The 10,614-nt window shown below is 33.6% G+C and overlaps 1 long non-coding RNA gene across 1 annotated transcript; it reads left to right on the top strand.

The window, feature by feature from the left end:
* The first annotated feature begins 6,021 nt into the window (after nucleotides 1–6,021).
* LOC110008246 (uncharacterized) lies at nucleotides 6,022–10,325 on the top strand. Its single transcript, XR_002282979.2, has 2 exons — nucleotides 6,022–6,792; nucleotides 9,689–10,325. It is a non-coding gene; the product is annotated as an uncharacterized LOC110008246 (long non-coding RNA).
* Nucleotides 10,326–10,614: the final 289 nt, after the last annotated feature.

The raw sequence follows: 10,614 nt of genomic DNA, 5'->3' as shown, positions 1-10,614 counted from the left end.
GATTTTAATTAGACAAAGATGGTAATTCATTATGAATTTTCATTATCTATTGAATATTTTATCATTTTGAATTTTGATATGTTTCCTGTTTAAATGTCTAACTATTGAATATTTTAAGATTTTCAAATTATAAAATTCCCATTCAAATAACGTCCTCCTTAAAAAATTGGATCCGGCAATTAAACCTCTCCCCAAGGATGTGTTAGTTGCATATCAAGAGAGAGATTTTCATTGGTAAAAAATATGGTAAATGAACAATGAAAAAGAGAATAATTAGTCTCACATCAGGGAGGGGAGGTGGGACTGATTCTTTGAGCCATAGTGCTATAAAGGGAAGGTTCACCAAGCATGGTTGGTTCCTAAATATAGTCAGGGTAGGCAAGCCACACATGTGAGGCAAAGCAATGTTGGCCTCTTAACCATGAGGTGGGTCAGCCCGGAGATAAATAAAGACTTAAAATTTTGAAAAATAAAATTTTTAAAAATGAACTCGATTTTTTTTGGGAACCGTAGCAATTCCATAGTGAACCGACTTTCTCTTTTAAGAACCAACCGGTTCTTGACATAGTGTGAACTAGACTTGTCCTCTTGAAAATGGATTTGAATTGGATGATTTCAATCCGGATCAGTAATACTCGGCAAAACTTAAGGCCAAGAGACTACTTGTTTGGGTTCAATAGAGTTAGTCGGGATAAGTTGATAGTGATTAACAAATTGTATTGTTTGGCTATATCCCTTGTAAAGTTATTTGAGATAAAGTTGTAGGCAGTTTAATATATGAGTCTATATTTTAAAATATATTTTTTACATTATCCAATGTAATCTGCTAAACACCATATATTGTTGGCTAAAAATAGTTGGAAATTACTAATTCAAGTTTTGTATAAAAAAGCTAACAAAATAATATTATTCAAAGTATATTAATTTTAGATAAAACCCAAATAGGCCATAGATGTTCCTGTGGAGTACATATTATATATTTGCTCCCTCGGCTAAAACCTTGACCACAAATTTTAGGGGAGATTGTATTGACCAACTATAAAAATAAAAAAATAAAAATAAATAAAAAAAGAAGAGAAAATATCATTTAAGCTTGTAAAACATCAAAAGGGTCAAATGAACCCAATTAACAATTGAGCAGTTGCTTTCTCCTTTTTATTTCACTTAGATAACTCCTCAAAAAACTCTTAAAAATTCAAAGTTGCTTTTGTAGACATTCATAATCTTCTGACACTTAAGAGGCTCTAACTAAATGAGGAAAATATTATTGTTTGTTTAAAGTTGTAAATAAAGAACAAACAATTCAATGCTCTAGGCAATTTTTATTATTTGACTAAAAAAGTTCTCCAAATTATTCTTCAGTAAGACTTATCCATAAGATTGGGAGTTGAAATCACTTAAAGAAGAAAAAGATTATTCAGGTTTTAAACACTCTTTGTTACTTTTATTTCAAACTTTCAATGATGGAATCAACTATTTCAACATATAGAAAATGATCAACTTACCAACATCGTGGGAAGTGAAATGTCCCAATATTTTTTTAATATTGGCGGCCGGGGAAAAAGAAATAAACATTTTCTTGGAAATTGTCTTATTAGGCTAACGCGCTTTTCTCGTAGTGCTTAAGGAGCATTTATATAACGGGTTCCCTGTGGCGAAGAGGTAAGAAAAATAATCAAGTTGACACTTAGCCATAAGTGTTATATTTGATTATTTGCTAAAATCGCCTATTGAAGAGTGATGAATTGCTTGTGTGAATTATTTAGAAATTAGATGATATAAATGGAAGACATGTATAATTAGGTTTCATTTGTATATTTGGTGGAATATCTTTAGCCAAAACCTTTTGCATGTGCTCGCCGTGCATTGGTATGGTATATAAAAGCTTATTTGCTATATGTGGTTGTGCAAGAAAAAATCCTCACTGCGGTTAATCTTATCAAAAGGGGTAAAATACTGCTGAATATTTGCTTATTGTGTAATAATGGAAACTATGTCTCATTTGTTTCTGCATTGTCTTTTATCTTAAGAAATTGGCAATTATGCCTGCTAATGTGATTGGGGTAATTTCAAACTTGTATGTAAGTTGGTTACCTAGAACTGGAGTGGTTATTTGGCAGATTGCTAGGGGCATGATTTTATAGGAAGTTTGGAAGAAAAGGAATCGAAGAATTTTGTATGGTATTGGCCTCCCTGTTGAGGGAATTTTAAGGGCCATTTGGATATCTGGAAATATATTGTCTGTGAAATATATTACTGGCGAAATACATTACCTACAAATGGATTGTCACTGTTCGGGTAATATTTAGATGCAACATGAGAAATACATTGTTACTATTGGGCTATGTCCAGAAGAAATATGGAAAACACATTACCAACATTTTTTTTTTTTTTTTTTCTTTTTTGGCTTCATACCCAAAACATGGTTGAGCGTACCATCCCTATTAGTATGTAGCTTAAACTTTATAATTGCATCAGGCATAAGAATTAGCCACACTTTTTTAATGCCTTTGCGTCTTAACTTGGAATCACATGTTTTCAAGATGTTAACACTTTGGAATAATATACTTTTATTATGATAAGCAATCATATTTTTTATGATTTCTTTTCTTGTGCTAAAGCCTTTCGATCATCTCTTTCTAGAAAACTTCTATAGGAAAATTCAAAAGGAAAAAAAAAAATTTCGGAGAAATTTGGCTAGTAACCTATAAGGCTTTATGACTAAATGATGTGTTGGAGGATAAATTATGCTGGAGCATTGGAGGAGATTGAAGAGGTAAAATAATTTTTTTAAAAAAAATTAAAATTCAAGTACACTGATTTAACGATTCTCTGTGAGTGAACTCAAATATTTCGAATTTATCAAGATTGATTTTCGCAGAGAACCCAAATCCAAACAATAATAGCAAAAAAGAAAAAATAAAACAAAAATAAAATAAACATACTGATTTTAGCAGATAACCCGAATCCATTTATTTTTTTGGAACAATAGCTACAATTGCATTACCCAAAAAATAAATCTTGGATGTCTGGAAATAAACAAAAACTACAACCATGGTGCATAACCTAAAAAATAAAGCTTGGATATTTGGAAATAAACAATAACTACAACAGTGGTGCATAACCCAAAAAATAAATCTTGGATATCTGCAAATAAACTATAACTAACTGTGGTGCATAACCCAAAAAATAAATCTTGGATATCTGAAAATAATCAATAGTGCATAACCTAAAAAATAAATCTTGGATATCTATAAATAAACAATAACTATCACTGTAGTCGCAAAAGATGGGGTTGGGGCTGTCGGGTTAGCTGCTAGTTGAAGAAGATAGGACATGTGATGTTTCGGGTTTAGCTGCTAGTTGATTTTTTGGGTTTAGCTGCTCGATGAAGATGGAGCTGCTGGGCTGCCGAGTTTAGCTGTTCGTGGAAGAAGATGGGGCTACTATGTGATTTTTCAAGTTTTACCTGTTAGTTGAAGAAGATGGGGCTACTATGTGATTTTTCAAGTTTTAGCTGTTAGTTGAAGAAGATGGGGCTTCTACTTGATTTTTCAAATTTTAGCTGCTATTTGAAGAAGATGGGGCTACTACTTGATTTTTCAAGTTTTAACTGATCGTGAAAGAAGATGGAGCTGCTGTGTGATTTGTGAGGTAGTTGAAGAAAATGGAGCTGTATGATTTTTGAGGTAAGGGAGCTATTGGTTACAGAAGATAGGGCTACTATGGGTTTTAGCAGCTAGTTGAAGAAAGATGCAGTTTTTAGCTGCTATTTGAAGAAGATGAAGCTGTTGTGTGATTTTTGAGGTAAATGAGCTATTGGTTGCAGAAGATAGGGCTACAACTTTTTATTGTGCTTTATTAGGGAGTGAATCACCGGATTTTTGGGTAGCTAAAATAAAGAGGAGCTGAAAAGATTTCCCTGATTACCCATCAAGTGCTTAATAGATTTTTCACTCTTTACACTGCATAATAGATTTTATCGTTTTTGGAGAAATCTCTGGTAATTTTTTTCCATTTCTTTACCATTAAAGTGTAACCCAAACAATAAATATGCCATACTTCCATGGCCCTTTAAATAAAATATTGCATGATGGTCAGTTACTAAAGTTGGGAAAGATTTTTTGGAAGTGGATATTAAGAGAAACTTAACGAATCTCTTTCATCTAGGTGTAGTAAACAATTGGCCGAAAGCTCGATGGGTGCCACCTTTGGAAGGGGTTTTCAAACTCAATTTTGATGGTAGTTCGTTTGGTAACTCGAGCCCTGCTGGATTTGGAGGTGTTGTAAGAGATTGGAACGGAGCCGTAGTATTCTTTGTGGAAGGGGATTCGGCGAATGTTATTAACTGGTATAATGGGACCCTTAAATCGCCATGGGAATATCGCTCTATCCTGCTGCATATATGGGACTTGTCTTGATCTTCCACGTTTTATTTTGTTCATGTCTTTCATGGGGCCAATATTGGGGCTGCATATATGGGACTTGTCTTGATCTTCCACGTTTTATTTTGTTCATGTCCTTCATGTGGCCAATATTGTGGCTGCATATATGGGACTTGTCTTGATCTTCCACGTTTTATTTTGTTCATGTCTTTCATGTGGCCAATATTGTGGCCGACAATCTTTCTAAAGGTGGCTCTGCCTTATCTGAGACCAAAGTCTCAGATTCTATAATCTCTTTTTGGTATTTGATCAATAAAATTATTGAACTTATATATATATATATATATATATATATATATAAAGCTTATTTGCTCTTTATCTATCTTTGGTTTTATTGCTTGGTTCTTTATTTATAGCACGGAATAAGTAGGGGTATTTTGACCATTGAATTGAGGCTTTTTAGGGGGTCAAATTACTAAAAGGTCATTGATTATTCAAGCTTCTCAATTATAATAAGAGCAATTTAGAAATTTTTAAGTTTTTTTTTTTGTGGAGGTATCTAAGTGAAATGGAAATAAAAAAACAACTCGTTAAATATTAATTGGGATCATTTAACCACTTTAATGAGCTTATAAAAATTTGAACCCCTTAAACAATACTTTCGAAAAACATACCACTCTATAGACATCCCACCATTGAATAAAGATTTTCTTATATTCGAATGATAAAATCAAGTGTTTAGATACGCATAATCCAATTTTGTATTTTTAAAAATATTTATACAATGATTCTCAAGTGGATTTTGTTTAGATATGTATAATCCAATTTTGAATTTTTTTTAAATATTTATACAATGATTCTAAAGTGGTTTTTCTTAGAGGGAAAATCCTATTCATGAGTGTTTTAGGACTCCAAATTTTGGAGATGTTGCCTCCTAAACCTATCGTCCAATGTTAAAAAAATAAATGTAAAAAAACAAAAGCATTAATAACCTAAAAAGAAACATCCTAAGACAAATCAAAATGTGTAGGACCTCAAAATCCAAATTTGGTTTCCCCAAAATATTATTTTTGGTTGTTGGTGATTTTAAATTAGATCCCAAAATATCAATTTAAAAGAATTCTTGAAAGTAGCTCTTACTCAAGGGAAAAATTACATAATATGTTCCAAAAGTGCAATAGATGAGAGTGCCCACAGTTAAATACCACTTAATCTACACTCTTTTATTAAATCTGAAGCTAAAAACTCGCATCTTTTTTCTCTCTACAAAATAAAATATAAAAAAATTATACAAAACTACGGCATTATTTTGAAATACACACAAGTATTTTTACCAAACTAAAAATACTCATAGAAGACAAAAAAAGATCCATAGAAGCAATCATAGATGACATCGAATCCGTTGTAGCAGAACGGATGTGCTCAAGGGGAATGTGACATGATTTCATACCAAACTAGGGCACACTAGCTAGATTGATAAGGCACCCCACTTCAAGATAAGCTATTTGATTATCCCCGAGTCTGGTTACATTAAGCTAAACATTGATGGGTCTAGAGGAGGGGTTAGGGTGGGATCGTAAGAGACAATAAGGAAATGTAACAGACAATAAGCATTGGAGCCCTTGTCCTTTAGGTTGGCCCAAGCCTGGCCCTGGCCCTATTGGAGTCAGGCTAGGCCAAGAATAAATAAAGAAATAATAGTAGAAAAAACACAAAAAAAGAGGGCCTGGACAGGCTGAACATGACCGGCTTTGGGCCTAGCCCAGATCTTAGGCCACATTTGTAGCTCAGACCCTATTTTTTTTAGGGCCGGGCTGGCACCCTACGCATTGCTGGCCCTATTTGGAACAAATAGGAGATAACCTAAAAAAAAGAATAATTTAAAACATATTTTTTTTTATTTTTTGGCTTCAATAACTATGTTTATCTATACTACATTATTAAGCTAGAGTTAACAAGTGGATACGTGTTGTAAAAATAAAAAGAGATCCTAATTTTATAGTGGTTGTAGGAGACATTCCTACATTTAGGACGTGTTTGATACCAGAAAGTATCTTCATGGGAACTTATTGATACTGCTCTTGTTTTTTTGATAAAAAAATGGAAAAAATGGAAGTTCAAACGGGAACTTCTCAGTACTGTTCATCTTCCTCGGGTGTAAAACAAGTTCTGACCAAAAAGGTCGGAACTTAAAATTGGAACTTCGTTTTAGAACTTCACCCCCAAACCTAGTTCTTCTTCTTCTCCTCTTTTCTTCGTTCCCTCTCTTCTCTTCTTCCCGTTCAGCTGCTGAGCTATCCCTCTCTTCGCAACATGCCACTATCTCAGGCAGACTCCTCTCTTCACATGCAGCCCTCGCTATTTACTCAGCTGTTCTTGAGCTCTGATCCTTGCTATTGATCTTGAGGTATGCTATTGACTCTTATTCTCTCTGTGTTATTAATCTCTGTGTTTGAAGCAAAGAGCTCTTATTCTCTCTGTGTTATTGATATGTGTGTTTGTTCTTGAGCTCTTGAAGCAAAGAGCTCTTATTCTCTCTGTGTTATTGATCTTGAGGTATGCTATTGACTCTGATTTTCTTCATCTTTCTCTCTTTATCTCTTCTTTGAGCTCTGATCCTTCCTATGAAGCTCTGATATGTGTTCTTCATCTTTCTCGAGGTATTTGCCCCCGACTGCCCTAACCACAGCGAATAGTATTGATGTGTTTTATTTAATAAAATCAGAGTGAATAGCATACCTTTTATTTATGATTTTACAGATTTTTTGCAACAATCCAATAGATCAAAGCTCAGCTACAAAAAATATAGATCTCAGTTACAAGCTGATTATTCAAACAGTTTGTAATAAATTTTGAGTCCTTTTTTTTTTGTGTTTATTTAGCGATTTTACAGATTTTTCGCAACAGCCCAATAGATCAGAGTTCAGCTACAAAAAAAAATAGAGCACAGTTACAAACTGATTATTCAAACAGTTTGTAATAAAATCTGAGTCTGTTTTTTTGTGTTTATTTGGCGATTTTATATATTTCTCGTAGGAGCCCATTAGATCAGAGCTCAGTTACAAACTGATTATTCAAATTGTTTGTATAAATAAAATCTAAGACCTTTATTTTTGTGTTTATTTGGCGATTTTACAGATTTTTGAAACAATCCAATAGATCAGAGCTCATTTACAAAAAAAAAATAGAGCTCAGTTACAAACTGATTATTCAAACAGTTTGTAATAAAATTTGAGTCCATTTTTTTTGTGTTTATTTGGTGATTTTATAGATTTTTCCCAACAGCCCACTAGATCAGAGCTCAGTTACAAAAAAAATGGAGCTCAGTTACAAATTGATTATTCAAACAGTTTGATCGGAGTCCTTTTTTTTGTGTTTATTTGGCGATTTTACATATTTTTCGCAATAGCCCAATAGATCAGAGATCAGTTACAAAAAAAATAGAGCTCAGTTACAAACTGATTATTCAAACAGTTTGTAATAAAATATGAATCCTTCTTTTTTGTGTTTATTTGGTGATCTTACAAATTTTTCACAATAGCCCAATAGATCAGAGCTCAGTTACAAAAAAAATAGAGCTAAGTTACAAACTGATTATTCAAACAGTTTGTACTAAAATCTGAGTCCTATTTTTTTTTCGTGTTTATTTGGCTCATTGGGTTACTCAGCATAGACTTTGATGACTTGATTAAGATTTTTCTGAGCTGCAAAGGGGTGAGTTCGTCCTGAGCCCTATTTTCAAACATTGGGTAAAGCAAAGTGATTCGGCCTTGTGAAATTTGTTACTAGATTGCATCTTACTCGAGTTAGACGTTTCATGTTTTTCTTTTTGGCATATTTTGAGTTAATTTGCAGCATGTGCATTAAAATTAAAGGTTCTTGGCATGTTAAAATTAGAGGTTCATGGTGTTCACTTTTGTCCGTTTTTTTTCTTTTTTTTTTCTTATTCTTTTTTGTAAAGTGGCCAAATAAAGATTCTACTTACGGTGACTTTAGTTCGCATGTTTTGAATAAATAGATTGAATATACAATTGGTTTCAGGAAGATGGCAGCCTGATATATTTTTAATTGGCTTCTATGAGGTTTGTGTTTCTCGGTTCTTGGTTATTTGAGCCGTTTTGGTTATTTCAATTTGTTCTTATTTAATATTTTTGTTACTGATCTATGGTTATTTGATTTGATCCTTTCTAGTTGGAGTTTATCATTTTCGTTCTTTTGCTTTTCAACTTCTGGAATTTGCTTTTTTGAGTCATTCCAACAATGACTTTAGCAAAGTATTAACAAAAACAAAGAGATAAAAATACTGAAAAAGCAGCAAATGAATGCAACTTGTGGCTATTTTTTACGTTTTTTGAAAAACTACCAGAGTTTCTCAATGCCTATGGTGTGGGAGTTCTTTTCATGTGTAGATAACTATAGGAGTATTATTTTTTTGTTATTTTTTATGGTTGGATTTGTTGAATTTTACTTAGCTCCAATTATGAATGTTGTAGCTACCATGCTCTTTTTGTTACCTTTCTTTTTTTTAATGAATAATGCTTTTGTTACCTTTTCTTTTTTTTAATGAATATATTTTTTCTAAGATATGCAACTATGATGTGGGTTTGTTTATATCTTTTTATGCAAACAATATGTGCATGAATTACCAACATTTTCATTTTCTTATTATTTTTGGTTATTTTTGTCTTTGGGTTTTTGACTATTTTCTGTGTGATATAGGGCTAATCTTACTTCCTATTTGTGAATAAAATGCTGAATTTTACTGGAATTGAAAATAATCTTGCTAAACTTTTTGTGATTTTTGTTTTTGGGTTTGTTGAGTTTTACTTAGCTCTAATTATGAATGTTGTAGCTACCATGCTCATTTTATTACCTTTTTTTTTTAAGAATAATGCTTATGGGTTCATGAAATCTGATATATTTTTTCTAAGATATACAACTATGATGTGGGTTTGTTTATATCTTTTTATACAAACAAGAAATGCATGAATTACCAACATTTTCATTTTCTTATTGCACCTATGATGTGGGCATTTTTAATTATGTATGTTGAAACTATGACAGGTTATTGTTGAACGGGCTGGTTTTGTACATGGTTATATATGGATGCATGAATTGTGAATGTTGCTTGACATGCATCACAAATGTTGTGTGCCATTATAATCTTAGAGAGAGAAAACACACAAATGTTGTGTGCATGGCCGGTGAATGACATATATTTTTGAATTGTGGGTGACGTATATTTTTTAAGTTGGGATATGGATGCATTAGTACTAATGTAATTAGTGCTCAAGTTGTTACAGATTATTGTTGAATGGGCTGATTTCTTGCTGCTTGCATGAATGGGCTGATTTCTACTGTTTGCGGGATTTACTTGCGAAACTTCCAATGAGGCTTTTATAGTTGCGGTGAAGCACTATGTCTCATGCTCTCTCTACCCACCTCCCTTGCATCACCGCCACCACAACCACCACATGGCGCTCCCACCACCGCCACCACGACCACCACATGGCACCCCCACCATTGCAAGAGCCATGGATCTCTTTGGTGCATGCAGCACCACCCACCATGCACGCCAGCTCCACACTCTCCTTTTTTGTCTCTGACCGCTTCCGCAACCCCATCGTCGCCACCAAACTCATGAGAGGAAGGTGGGGTCGCAACCTTTGATGGGTCTAGAGGAAGGGTGGGGTCGCAAGAGACAATAAGGAACTGTGCTTGTGTCATTTTTGGGGTCCTTCTCGACCTTCGATGGGCCCTCAGGAACGGTGAGGTCGCAAGAGACAAATAAGGACCTGTGCATGTGTCATTTTTGGGGCCAATACGTAACCATTTTTTATCATGAGCAATGGCTAAGGCTCTAGAAGCTACCACCCAGTGCATTGCGAACTCTATTTGTAACAAATAGGAGATAACTTAAAAAAAGAATTATTTAAAACATTTTTTTTTTATTGCAAGCTTGAATAACTATCCTTATCTATACTATATTATTAAGATAGAGTTAATGGATAGACACGTATCGTGAAAATAAAAAAAGATTTTAATTTTATAAAGGTTGTAGGAGACATTCTACATTTGACGGGAGAGAGAGAGTGCGCAATAGCTTAAAATTATTGTGTGATAAGAGAGAGAGAGTTCGTATAAGGGAAGAGAGAGAGAGTTCTCAATGTCCTGGTAAGAGAGAGAGAGTACCGAGAGTACGCATATCAATTTTCTATAGTGTGTGGTA

This window comes from Amborella trichopoda, chromosome 13 (assembly GCF_054954075.1).
Source record: "Amborella trichopoda isolate Santa Cruz 75 chromosome 13, AtrichopodaSantaCruz75HAP2 v2.0, whole genome shotgun sequence".
NCBI classification, from domain to species: Eukaryota; Viridiplantae; Streptophyta; class Magnoliopsida; order Amborellales; family Amborellaceae; genus Amborella; species Amborella trichopoda.
This window is presented reverse-complemented; position numbering and strand designations above follow the sequence as displayed.